Here is a 13,869-nt window from a genome sequence, read left to right on the forward strand (position 1 = left end):
ATGTAAGTAAGGTAAATGATGAGAATCAAACAAAGCAAAGATGCAATTGTAACTAAGCGATTCAGATGATGATAATATGTAATAAAGCAAGAGACTTTAGACGAGATACTTGACTCGGGTGCTTCCAAGTTCAACTAGTGGGTTAATGAATCAAAACATCAAGCGGTTTCATTTAACTTTGAACTCAAGGCATGTTAATCTTCTCATGAAAGTATTAAGCATCTAAATTGATCCTCCTTCATACCAAAAATGTCTTTTGAGAAGCATCGAATCAATCAGCAATAAGAATCAGTTCAAAAATGTCATTTAAGAGAACAAACTATCACTCTCGCGATGAAAGACTCTTAAACCCTTAACCGAGTGGTTCAGACATTTCTACAAACACTTTTGATGCGAGATATGTCTCGGATCTGAACCTCAAGTGATGTGCTTGGATCCAGCCTAGAGATCTCGTCGGTTAAAGAATGAAACTTGCAGGACTAGACACCTAAACCCACTAATCTACCTTGAAAGCACCCTAATCTACTCATCTAAAGCCGCTTAAACGACTACTCACTAATCATAACGAGCTCACTAAGTCCTTTGCAAGACGTGTAGCTGGTCATGATGAGGAGTTTAATATTAGATGATAAAAGAAATAAAGAAAGAACAAGATTTCTCATGCAAAAACGAGGTATCGGATTAGAATGATCAAGTTTCACCAAAGAGGCAAGTTCTTAAAGCTAAAAACAGATAAGAGATAAGATGATTAGGTTTTTAGTCTCAAAATGTATATATAGCAAAGGTAAAGTGTCGCGGGTCAGCCCGGAACAAACCGGGTACTGAACCGCGATCTTGGGTTGATGGGTGAGTGCCACGGTGTGTCGGAGAGTGAAGCCGAGGTCTTCATGTCGAGGAGTGCACGTGAGTCCAGATCCAAATGAAGATCTCGTGAAGAACACGTCAAGAACATGCATGAACCCTAGTCTTTGATCCATCTTCACGTGTGTATTCTTGGGCAGCTTTGTTCTTGATTCTGGGTTTGTGACAATGGACCTCGGCATGAAATGCCGAGGCGCTTGGTAGTCGAGGGGTTTGAGCGAACAGGGTCCGGCATGCACGCCGAGGTCGCTACACCGAGGTGCACGTTCAACACTTAGTCGTTTCCAGCTTCATTTCTTACGTGTGCATGCCTTGATTCCAACGTGCCGAGGCGTCAGCACGAGGCCTAGTTCAGAATACTCCCAAAATACGAGCCTTGACTTGGCCGATGTCGAGGTAACGATGCCGAGCCCTGAGAAAACACTTAGCGCGTATCGCAACATATTTGGGTTCGTATCGACCATGTCACCTTCCGGAAACAGTAACTTTCAACCCACGACTCCAAATGCTCTGAGACCAGTTCCATAGTCAAGATGACTCAATAAGCTCGAACTTTGGTGAAGAAACCGTCGGAGCTTGGGAAGCGGAGGGCTTCCTGGATTTCACATCTTTGAACCGCATTGGAATCACCAGAAAATAAGCTTTTTAGACCGATGTGAACTCCGGAGACTTTATCTCTCAAACCACTGCTCCGAATTGAGCGATCTCAACAGTTCTGAAAAGGTCTTTCACAGATCTCAAACTTTGATGAAGACCGGGCAAGCTGATTTGGTCCGGAAAGGCTCCGTCCGCCGTAGCCTTCGTACTCCGCCGTTCGGTTCTCGGGTGCGTGTAATGTTGGTGCATCTTCCGGAGGCTGTATCTTTCTCCCTATTGGTCCGAATTGGATGATTCCAACTGTTCTGGGATCTTTGCCTGATTATCTCCGACTTTGCTGAAGACCCCGCCAACTGGTTCGGACCGGAAGGTTCCCCGGATTGCTGATCTTTGAAACGCGCGGACAAGGACAAATTTTGGTCGAGAAAAGCTTCCCGCGGTAAGGAAAAGCTTCCCGCGGTAAGGAAAATGGCCGAGGGCTGTGTACCGCGGTAAGCTTTTTGGTCGTAAAAATTCCTTCGCCTCGGCCAAAAACTCAACCCATGGTATTTGCACCCGATCTTCGACCCAAGCTGACTTTGGTCGATCGGTAAGGAATTTGGCCGGTGCTGAGCGATCGGTAAGGATTTTGGCCGAGGTTTCCGTCCGTCCGGTACGCGATTTGGCCGAGAAATTTCTCCAAGCGGTTTTCACCATTTTTGACCCTTTTCTTCACCGTTTTCTCCTCTGCTCCTCTTCTTAAGCTCCAAGCGACTCCCAAAGCACCTGATAAAGACTTCAAAACATGCAAAACTCTTTGGGACCTAATGCAAGCCCTAAATCCTATTTTCATGCCTAAAGACACAATTTACATGGGAAAACACATGATGAGGACTCTAAAATTCTCTCTAAATGATGTAAAATATAGACATATCAACTCCCCCACACTTGTCCTTTGCTTGTCCTCAAGCGAAGAGAACAAATGAGAGAAAGAGGTTGTAATGCAGATGGAGCTCATATTTCCTTTTTAGAGAGAAGTGATCACAAAGAGAACTTGGATTCATGCTCAAATATGCAATGCAAAGCCATACTCAGATATTTTACAACTAAAGCACAGAATCTCCACAAGTCATTATCACATTCAACTCTTTCACATTCATTAAGCTCGTAACCGGTGAATCAAATGATGCAATGTTCAAATAGGCTGGCTTGGCTAGGGTAAGGTCATGAGATAAAAATGATCTCATCAATATTCAAGCGGGTGCAATGCAACAATGGGATCACTCAATGAACGACCAAACTTTGGCAGAATGCTAAAGGTAAAAAGCAACCGATGCATACAAGGGCAAGACTCATCACACCCCACACTCCACTCAAAGCTTTTCTCACTTGCTCACCCTCTCAAGATCCTCACTCTCTCAATCGCTTTCTTTTTCATTAGGGGACTCACTTTTGTTTTGATTTTCAAGCCTCTGGTGTTTACTTATTCAAACAGCTCTTTTCTTTTACAGCGATTAGCCTCTTTTCTTTTCTTTTTAGAACACTTGAGCCTTTTTGGCTTCTTTTCATTTCAGAGACTATACTTTTCTTTTTAGAACAACAGAGCTCTTCTTTTCAAATTCAAGACTCGATTCTTTTTCTTTCATTCCCCTAGCTATTCGCACTCTCTCTTTTTCTCTCAGCTCACCTTTTTCCACTCACCAATAGATCTTTTCCCCCACACTTATTTCTCGCCAATACTCTCAGTTCCTTGATGTTGGAACGTAGCACTCAATGAGACATGCCCTTGTCGCTCTAAACCTAACACTTTCTGCTAAGTTCAGTCCAAGGTGGCCTTACAATTCACACACAAACATTGGCTCGAAAAGAAAGTTTGGTTCAAGGTGAGGGAACTGATCCATGATGCGGATTCAGCTACTTGAGCAAAGGAAAAGAGGGTGGTGAAAACAATGATTCTAGCTCAAGTATGTATATCGGTATCCACAAGCCAATTCAAGCAATGCATCAAAAGATATTTACAATTCAAGTTCAGGGTTATCACTTAACTAGAGTTGAGTGTAATTTAGACTTGCTTCTCAGATTCAAATCGTTTCAAGCTTTACAAGCACAGGATGAGTTTCACAAGCATATTTAGTTCAAGTTCTCAAGTGATTTACTCTCTAGGAAAAAATCTATCATTGCTCCTTGCACTGATGCAATCCTAAATGATGCAACTAGACTCGATCTTAGAATGCGAGATGCAACTAGAATGTTGATGATGCGGTTTTACCATATGTACAAAGCTAAATGAGACTCAAGAATGCAAAAGTCAAATAAGAACAAAGAAAACAAGATCAGAAAACACAAAGCTCCTCCCCCACACTTGAATAACACAGTCCCGTGTGTTATAAAAGCGTGTGAGAGAAGTAAAAAGACAAACTAAACGAATGCAGGATGATATACACAAGATGCATATGTACAAGAGTTTGAAGTCGATACCTTAGTCGGAGAGGTCTGATCCCAAGTAGTACGAGGGATTTGATGTTGAGCTGGAGGGTGTGGACTGACGTGGTGGGCTGCTATCCGAGGGTTCAGGTAAGAATGCCAAGGCAGGGTCGATCCAATCCTCTTTGCCTGGTGGAAGCTCCGGGTTCCTTGCGTTTGAGCTTTCCCCAACCTCCTCCTGTGTAACTGGTGCGGTTGAGGTCCCCGAGTTCTTGTCCAGAGAAGATGGCCGTGTGAGCTGCTTGACCTTCTTCTTCAGGTGCCTTACACAGTCCACCAAGGCATGAATGGTCTTGTCTTGCCACTTACACCACTTTTGGAGAGTGTTCACTCGCAAATACAGCTTCTTGGTGTGGTATTCAGGCTCACCCCACACGTATGGATCAAAATGATATCGGCTTGCTCCCATCCTTCTCTCAGCGTGCCGTTCTTCTTCATTCTCACCTCCGGCCGGACCGTTCTCGTTCTGAGGCTTGTTAGGTATGGCTTTGGTGCACTTGCGCATTGGTGGGCCGAGAGATGGGTTGTACAACTGATCTTTGAGGACATAGAAGGAGACGTTACACTGCTTATCAAGCATGGTGAGGCCTCGGTTAGGCAGTAGAATTTGTGTACCGTCCCTGTGCATCAGCGTGAAGTTGTAAACCCATCTATCCCCTGACTTGCCTCCAAAGAAACCACTTTTACTTAGGTATTGCTCATTAATGAGACTCGGCCTCGATGGTGAATCAGGGAGTATGAACCCTTGAGCTCTCAAGATTTTAGTGACAATCCAACCGTTCTGAAGCCTCCTTGCTCCCTTCTTCTTTCGGTCACACCACACATTGTGTCTATAGGTGAGCATTTGGATCGCAAAGAACGCTCCTAAAGACGGTACATGCATTGGCCCTTGGAACTCCTTTTTGTTCTTCATTTGAGTGATGAGCGGCTTAAGTCCAAGTCCCAACAGTTCAAGCTCTGCCGTGTGAATGACACCAGGGTTGTATGTAGAGAAGAACGTAGAGGCCAGGACCCGGTTGGTGTATCTGATCGCAGGGTTCCTGATGCAGCTTGTCTTGCTCTTGCCTCCCAAGTAAGGCCCAAAAGATATCGTTTCCCACAACGCGGCCAACTCATCACGAGGGTACAAAAACTTGTCAAGCGAGCTTCCATTCCTTTCAAATCCAAATATCTCATCAAGCTCCTTGAAACTGACCTTGTAGTGCACGCCTTCTATGTCAAACTCAATGTGTCCGAACCCTTTGCCATGTAGACGCTTGGGATCTCTCTTGGGGTAGATGACAACCTCCAAAGTGGCAAGAAACTGTTGTGTGATCCCCTCGTAAGCAACATCGCTCATCATGAAGAACTCGGACAAGCCCATGTTTTGAAAGATGAGTGTAACATCATCGAGTATCTCAAGCTTCCTCAAGAGCTCCATATCAGAGAACCGACCTTGAGCTACTCTTATAGAGTTAAAGTGGTCCAAGTACTCCTCAGTAGTCGGGAAATGTTCCTCCTCGGGCTCGGGCTTTGGTTCCTTCTTGGCCTTCTTGCCACAATCGGGTTCATGAGGGACTATGGCTCTCAGCTCGTCCCCATCGTTCTCAGTGGCTGCCTGCTCCCCATTCCTTTTTGGTTCAAGGGTTGGAACCAGAGTGAGCTCGGCGTTCCTTGCTCGCTTGGCGGCTGGCTCACCATCGGATCTCACGGAGGGTTTCTTGCTTGTTCCACCATTGCGTGCCACGGCCACGGCTTTCCCTTTTGTACTCCTCCTCTGGACCTCGTTTTTGTTCGTCTCATGAGTGGGAACAGCTCGGTCGCTGGTCATCTGCAAGGCAGATCCTCAAAAAGACCGTTAGAATCATGTACATCAACAAGCATATGTCTCTTAAGATAGCAAGAACAGAGCTTTTTCTCTAACAAGACCAGGGTTATAGCTTTTTCCAAACATCAAAGGAAGTAAGAACAAGCCAGAACAAGCAAAGAAAGACACGATATCTAAACAGTTCAGCTCAACATCTCAAAGCATCATTAAGACCGATTCCAAGCGCATTTTCTCAAGAATTTTAAAAATTCAAGAACAAGTGATTTTCAGAGCAAAGACCGGTTTTTCTTATGTTATCTATCGTGATGGAATTTTTAAAATTGTTCCCAAAGGCCGACATGTTCTAAAAGAATCGATTCCACATTTCACAAACAATAAAGCTCGCAAAGAATGAAGGAAAAAGATGAGTTCTTTAAGATGCAAATACCTTTGGGAATCCAAGATTCAAGCTTAGTGGAATGCTTATGATGAATATACAACACCTTAACGAGTCTAGAACGCTTGGAATCACAAGAAATGGATGAGAAATGAGAGAGATGTGCTCGTGAAATGCAGAGAAAAGAGAGAAGAAGGCGAACTCTCGGTTTTGGCTCGGGATGGAGGCTGGTATGGGCGGTGTCGCGCTTTCCAGCTGGCGTTTGGACTGTAGTGGGACTGGTCCCCCCTTCTCCTCCAGCTGCGACCGTTGACCCGCGCCAAAACAGCTTTGACCGGTCGTTTAAATTCTAATTACCGCGCAAAGCTTCCAAATGGCGCGACTTGGGAATGACGTGAGCCGTACGGACTAGAGTGGTTTTTCTCGTGTTCTCTTGAGCGGCCTCGACTTGTTCTACCCCGAGGGCACCAAGCCGAGTGGGCTAAGCTCAAGTTAACAAGAATTTCCCCGCGGTCTTCAAATCTTTTCCTTAGTCCGCGCAAACCTTCTTCTTTGACTCAAGTGTCCCAAGTGTTTATGTTTTTGATCATTCTTGAAACTGGGCACCTCGGTATGCTCCACCACGAGGGTATCATGCCGAGGTCACTTGTTTTAACAAAGAATCACTTGGTGCAGGGGGTTTAAACGGTCCGGCCCTGGTGTAGACTGGTCGCGGTCTCGGATCGAGGTTTTAGACTGTTTTAAGTGAACTTTGCCCCTCGGTATAGTTATACCAAGGTGTTTACACCGTGGCCTTCCCCCACACTTAGTCATTTCACTATGACACTTCTCGGACACGGCTATGATGAAATCGAGTCGAGGAGTCTAGCCGAGGTTCTCAGGCTTTACTCGGTAAAAGGTGACCGCGGTATGTATATACCAAGGGTCGATACCGAGGCTACGTACACTCTAGGACTTAATTCATCAGGCCGTGTCATTTTCAAGCTTTTTCTTACTCTCATCATCAAGATTCACCATCTAACTCCTGAAACACTTAACAAACCCTTCAAAAAGCTTCAAGTAAAAAGAAAAAGAAGATGAAAAGCAAAATATGTACAAGGATAAGCTTGGGGTGTCTCCCAAGAGCACTTTGTTTAACGTCACTAAGTTTGACTTTTCATACCTTTTCAGGCTGATTCTGGTTCAAGAAGAGGAACTGAGGTAGCTCCCTCTCTTGTTTCTGATGCCAGGTAGTGCTTTACCCTCTGACCGTTTACCACAAAGCCTTGTCCATCTTTTCCTTTTAGAACAACCGCTCCATAAGGCCTTACTTCAAGAATTTTGAATGGACCGGACCATCTGGATCTCAACTTCCCAGGGAATAGCTTGAGTTTCGAGTTAAACAGCAGAACTTGGTCTCCTTCTTTGAACTCTCTCTTGTGTATCTTCTTGTCATGAAGCGCCTTGGTCCTTTCCTTGTAGATCTTAGAGCTCTCAAAAGCATCTAACCTGATTTCCTCAAGCTCATGAAGCTGTAAAACCCTCTTCTCTTGTGCAGTCTTGATGTCAAAGTTCAGAAGTTTCACTGCCCACAATGCTTTGTATTCCAACTCAACCGGTAGATGACAGCTTTTCCCATAGAGCAAGTTAAACGGTGAGGTTCCGATGGGAGTCTTGTACGCGGTTCTGTAAGCCCACAAAGCATCATCAAGTTTCTTGCTCCAATCCTTCCTAGATGAGCTCAGGGTTCTTTCTAAAATAGCCTTTATCTGTCGGTTAGAGACCTCCACTTGACCACTAGTCTGCGGATGATAAGGTGTGGCCACCTTGTGCCTTACCCCATGCTTCCTTAAAAGACTCTCAAGAGTCTTATTGATAAAGTGGCTTCCCCCATCACTGATTACTACTCTTGGAACTCCAAACCGTGGGAAAATGATACTTTTGAAAAGCTTTACCACCACTTTTGAATCGTTGGTTGGGGATGCAACAGCATCGACCCACTTACTCACATAGTCCACCGCGACAAGGATGTACTAGTTTCCGTATGAACTCACAAAGGGACCCATGAAGTCAATGCCCCAACAGTCGAAGACCTCGACCTCAAAGATTGGGTTTTGGGGCATCTCATTCCTCTTGGATATGTTACCGTGCCTTTGACAAGCCTCGCATCTCGATACCACATCTTGAGCGTCCTTGAACATAGTCGGCCACCAGAAGCCGCTTTGCAAAACCTTGGCAACCGTCTTGAATGCACCTAAGTGACCACCGTACGCTGAACCGTGGCATTCTTGTAGCACCGGATGGATCTCTTCTTCGGCCAAGCATCGCCTATAGAGATGGTCCTTGTTAAGCACGTAAAGATACGCCCCATCCCAATGATATCTCATCACATCTCTAAAGAACTTTTTCCTCTGATAGGCATCAAGATCCGGTGGCTCTAAACCGCAAGACAGGTAGTTCACAAGATCCGAGAACCATGGGAGGCTTCTTTCCTTGATCGTGTTGGCCTCTTCCACCTCTAAGTAAGACCGTACCAGCATGAGATGTTCCTCAGGTAAAGCATCGTCTATGGGGACCTTTTCTTCAATCCTCAGCCTTGAGAGATGATCTGCGGCCCCGTTTTCAATGCCCTTCTTGTCAAGTATTTCCATGTCGAATTCTTGGAGCAATAGGACCCATCTCAAAAGCCTCGGCTTAGCGTCCTTCTTAGACATCAAGTACCTCAAGGCCGCGTGATCTGTGTAAACCGTGACTTTTGATCCCACTAGATAACTCCTGAATTTGTCAAATGCGAACACAATGGCAAGCATTTCCTTCTCGGTTGTTGCATACTTTTCTTGAGCTGAGTCCAAGGTGCGGCTGGCATAGTAAATCACATGGAGTTTCTTATCTTTCTTCTGCCCCAAGACAGCTCCCACGGCATAGTCAGATGCATCAGTCATCACTTCGAATGGTAAAGACCAATCGGGAGCTTGTACAATTGGTGCACTGATCAAAGCCTCCTTGATCCTCTTAAACGCTTCCTCACACTCTTCATCAAAGATAAACTCCACCTCTATGCACAATAGCCTAGTTAAAGGCCTAGCTATCTTGGAGAAATCCTTAATGAACCGTCTATAGAACCCAGCGTGCCCAAGAAAGCTTCTTATCCCTTTTACCGAATTCGGAGCTTGTAGGTTCACCATCACCTCGATTTTGGCCTTGTCCACCTCTATTCCCTTCTCTGATACCTTGTGCCCCAAGACAATGCCTTCTTGTACCATGAAATGACACTTCTCCCAGTTCAATACAAGCCTATGCTCCTCACATCTCTTTAGAACCTGAGAAAGATTAGCAAGACATTCGGAGAAAGAGGAGCCGTATACGGAGAAATCATCCATAAACACCTCGACTTTCTCTTCAATTAGATCAGAGAAAATGTGCATCATACATCTTTGAAAAGTGGCCGGTGCATTACACAAACCGAAAGGCATTCTCCTATAAGCATAAGTGCCATAAGGGCAAGTGAATGTCGTTTTCTCTTGGTCTCTTGGATTTATTGGTATTTGGAAGAATCCAGAGTATCCACCGAGAAAACAGAAATAAGGATGATTGGCTAACCGTTCAAGCATTTGATCAATGAATGGTAAAGGGAAATGATCTTTTCTTGATGCAGAATTCAATTTCCTATAGTCAATGCACATGCGATGGCCGGTTATAGTTCTTTGGGCTATGAGTTCATCCTTATCATTTTTTACCACCGTGATACCACCTTTCTTGGGCACAACGTGCACAGGAGATACCCACCGAGAGTCAGAGATTGGATATATGATTCCTGCCTCAAGGAGCTTTAGTATCTCCTTCTTAACCACCTCTTTGAGGTTCGGGTTAAGGCGACGTTGGTGCTCAATAGAGGACATGGCTTGGTCCTCCAGGTGGATCCGATGAGTGCATATATCAGGTGAGATTCCTCTTATGTCGGCCAAGGAATACCCTATTGCTCTCCTAAATTTCTTGATTTCGTTAAGCAATGCACGTTCTTCATGTTCAAGCAAACTATCGTTTATGATCACAGGGAAAGTGGAATTCAAGCCTAAGAACGCATACCTGAGCCCTGTTGGTAGAGGCTTGAGCTCAACAGGGGGAGCGTCTGCCTCATTCCAATCGGTATCAAAGCTACATTGGCCCGGAACAGCTTCCTCGGCCTTTTCCTTGTTCTCGCGCGGATTACCATCGGCCTCGATATGAGTTGCCACGGCCATGATATCCCGAGGTGTCTCCTCTGTTCCCATGGACCCCTCGCTGTCTAAGATGTCGAGGCCACTCTTCCTGAGCTCCAAAAACCTAGCCTCAGCTCCAATTTCCTTCGGTTGGTCCAAAAGTTGCTTGTACACCTCGCTTTCCTCGTTCAAGTACCCGTGCTCGCTTTGTTCACGTGTAAGGACCACTTGTAACGGATCCTCTGCGTTCAACTCTTCCAGGAGCTCATCAGCTAGCTCCTCCATCACTTCCACATAGAAAACCTGACCTCCAATGGTCGGTTTCTTCATCATCTCTTTCACATTGAACTTCATATTCTCGGAACCGATGTGTAGTTCAATCATTCCTCCTCTCACATCTATAAAGGCTCCTGCGGTCGCTAGGAACGGTCGGCCCAAGATGATAGGGTCCAATGGTTCCTCGTCCATCTCAAGAACTATGAAGTCTGTGGGGATTTCTATTTCACCGATCCTTAAAGGTAAATCCTCAAGCAAACCCACCGGTAAGCGAACCGATCTATCAGCTAGTATAAGAGAGATCTTGGCCGGCTTGTAACTCTTGTATCCCAATCTCTTCGCCACCATGTATGGCATTAGGCTCACAGAAGCTCCTAGATCACACAAGCAGTTTGAGAACTTCAAGTGACCTAAAGCACACGGTAAGGTAAAGCTGCCCGGATCGGATAGCTTCCTTGGTATAGACCTCCTTTGTATTATGGCGCTGCATTCATGGCTCAGTATTACCATACCCTGGAGCTCCTTTGTCTTGTTGAGGATCGCATCCTTTAGAAACTTCCCAAGCTGTGGTATAGCTAAGAAAGCATCTATAATGGGTAAGGTGAGTTGTGTGTTCTCCAAGTGTTTCTCAAAGACCGCTTTGGCTTTGTCTAAGATTTTCTTTTTGAAACGCCCTGGGAACGGTATCTTGGGTTGGTAAGGTGGTGGTGGAACGTATGGCTTTTCAAGCTCAGTTGTCTTTTCCACCTCTTTTCCTTTGTCCTTGATCGGTTCTTTCTCAAAATCTGCTTCTTTACACGCATCACCTGAGGCTGCCTCCCCCTCTAATTGCTCATTGGCCTCAATGAGCTTAGTCTTAGGCTTCGGAGCTTGTAGTTCCTTGCCACTTCTCAATGTAATGGCGTTCACGTACTCCTTGGGATTGGGCTCCGGTTTACCTGGTAAAGCCGGGCCTCGGGATGATGTAGAGGCTTGATTCTGCTTAAGCTCTCTGATATCTTGCTGCATTGTCGCGTGCTGGCTCTCAACTCTCTGCTGACCTTGTAACAGATGCTGTAATATCCCACAGACATCGTTTCCCATCTGATTCTGACCCGTTCCCTGATTCTGTCGCTGATTACCCATCGGCTGCGGATTGAACCCTGGTGGAAACTTGTGATGTTGCGGTTGGCTGGTGAAGTTGTTACCCTGAGCCGCTTGATTCTGATGAGTGTAGCCGTGCTGTTGCCCACTGAACTGTTGTTTGGGCTGGAAGGTATTCTGAAAAGGAGCTTTTGGAGCATAGCTTTGTTGTTGTTGCTGAGCAGGGTACACTTGGTCTTGAGGGTTAGCTACATTCGGGTTTCTGTATGAGAGGTTTGGGTTACTGTTGTAGTTGTTAAACCGCTGATATCTCTGCTGATTCCCTATGTAGTTCAGCTCCTCTTGAGTTAGACCATCTTCATTAACATTGTCAAAACTTGGCCCTTGCTCATCAAACTCGCCTACAAAGTGTATTGGCTTTTGTGTCGCCATCAGAACCTTGTCAAGCTTGCTCTGAAGCTCTCTTATATCCTTTTTCATACGCTGTTCTTCATTGGAGCCCTCTGTACGGTCTACTATATCAAAGTCTTCTCCATAAGTATCATTAGACATGGCTAGGTTCTCGACTAGTTCCATTGCCGCATTGATCTCTTTCCCAAGAAAATTTCCATTTGAAGCTGTGTCGAGTTGGTTTCTGATCTTGGGGAGTGCACCTCGGTATAAAGTACTCAAGAGGGATGCCTCTGAGAAGCCGTGGTGGCGGCATTGGTTAGTGTAGCTTCTAAACCGTTCCCAAGCTTCGCTAAAGCTCTCGTTGTTGTGCTGTGTGAAGCTTGAGATCTGGTTTCTGAGCTTAGCCGTGCGTGATGTGGAAAAGAACTTTGATAAGAACGCCAGTTTACACTGCTCCCAGGTTTGTATAGAACCCCTCGGGAGGTTCTTTTCCCACTGGTGAGCTTTATCACCGAGGCTGAATGGGAACAAGCGTAGCTTGAAGCTATCTTCCGAGACACCATTGATCTTAGTTAGGTCGCAAACCCGATCAAACTGATCTAGATGCTCAAGAGGGTCTTCTCCGGCTAGACCGTGGAACTTTGAGTTCTGCACCATGTTGAGTAGGGAAGCTTTAACTTCAAAGTTGTTGTTTTGAACCGGTGGAGCTTGAATCCCAGCTCGGTATTGGTGCGCATTAGCTCGGTCGTTCTCTCCAACAAAGATCGGAGGAGGTTGTCTCTGAGCTTGTGGCGGTGGCGGATGAACATGGTGGGCTTGTTGCTCGTTCCTATTAGCTTGTTGTTGGTTTTGCTGAGCAAGCCTCTCGTTCCTTTGAGCCTGTTGTTGGTTAACATAGGCTTGTTGTTCATTCCTGCCTGCCTGCGCCTGATTAGCATGAGCCTGGTGTTCGGCTTCTTGAGCCTGTTGCTCGATCCTTTGCTGTTCTGCCATTCCAAGTCGTTCAAAATGCCGTTCCCTCTCGCGAGCTCGCCTCTCAATCCGGTTGATGTTGTCGTTGTACGGTAAAGGCAGTTCTGTGCTCCGAAACACAAGAACTTGCAAAGAAGTTAGTAAAACAAAGAAAGTTAAAATCTTGAGCTCAAGAACAAACAAAAGACTAATGCTCCGACAAGTTGGCAACGGCGCCAATTGATAGATAAGACTTTTTAAGTCTCAGGGCTATCAATCCCCTTGTCAAAGTAGTACTAAGAGGTGTCAATCCAGACTTGTCAACGAGACACTAGTCTATGTTGTTTGTTTATTTAAGTCAAGATAAAAAGGTGAAGGTTTTTCTAAGCTAAATAACAACGATTAAGCATGTAAGTAAGGTAAATGATGAGAATCAAACAAAGCAAAGATGCAACTGATAACTAAGCGATTCAGATGGTGATAATATGTAATAAAGCAAGAGACTTTAGACGAGATACTTGACTCGGGTGCTTCCAAGTTCAACTAGTGGGTTAATGAATCAAAACATCAAGCGGTTTCATTTAACTTTGAACTCAAGGCATGTTAATCTTCTCATGAAAGTATTAAGCATCTAAATTGATCCTCCTTCATACCAAAAATGTCTTTTGAGAAGCATCGAATCAATCAGCAATAAGAATCAGTTCAAAAATGTCATTTAAGAGAACAAACTATCACTCTCGCGATGAAAAACTCTTAAACCCTTAACCGAGTGGTTCAGACATTTCTACAAACACTTTTGATGCGAGATATGTCTCGGATCTGAACCTCAAGTGATGTGCTTGGATCCAGCCTAGAGATCTCGTCGGTTAAAGAATGAAACTTGC

General features: G+C 45.2%; 1 non-coding gene across 1 annotated transcript; it reads left to right on the forward strand.

Moving 5' to 3' along the window:
• Positions 1-12,329: 12,329 nt before the first annotated feature.
• On the forward strand, positions 12,330-12,436 carry LOC112086863. The gene has a single exon (XR_002899717.1). It is a non-coding gene; the product is annotated as a small nucleolar RNA R71 (small nucleolar RNA).
• The last annotated feature ends 1,433 nt before the right edge of the window (positions 12,437-13,869 follow it).

The sequence above is a fragment of the Eutrema salsugineum genome, unplaced genomic scaffold, assembly GCF_000478725.1.
Source record: "Eutrema salsugineum unplaced genomic scaffold, Eutsalg1_0 scaffold_2, whole genome shotgun sequence".
Classification (NCBI taxonomy): Eukaryota; Viridiplantae; Streptophyta; class Magnoliopsida; order Brassicales; family Brassicaceae; genus Eutrema; species Eutrema salsugineum.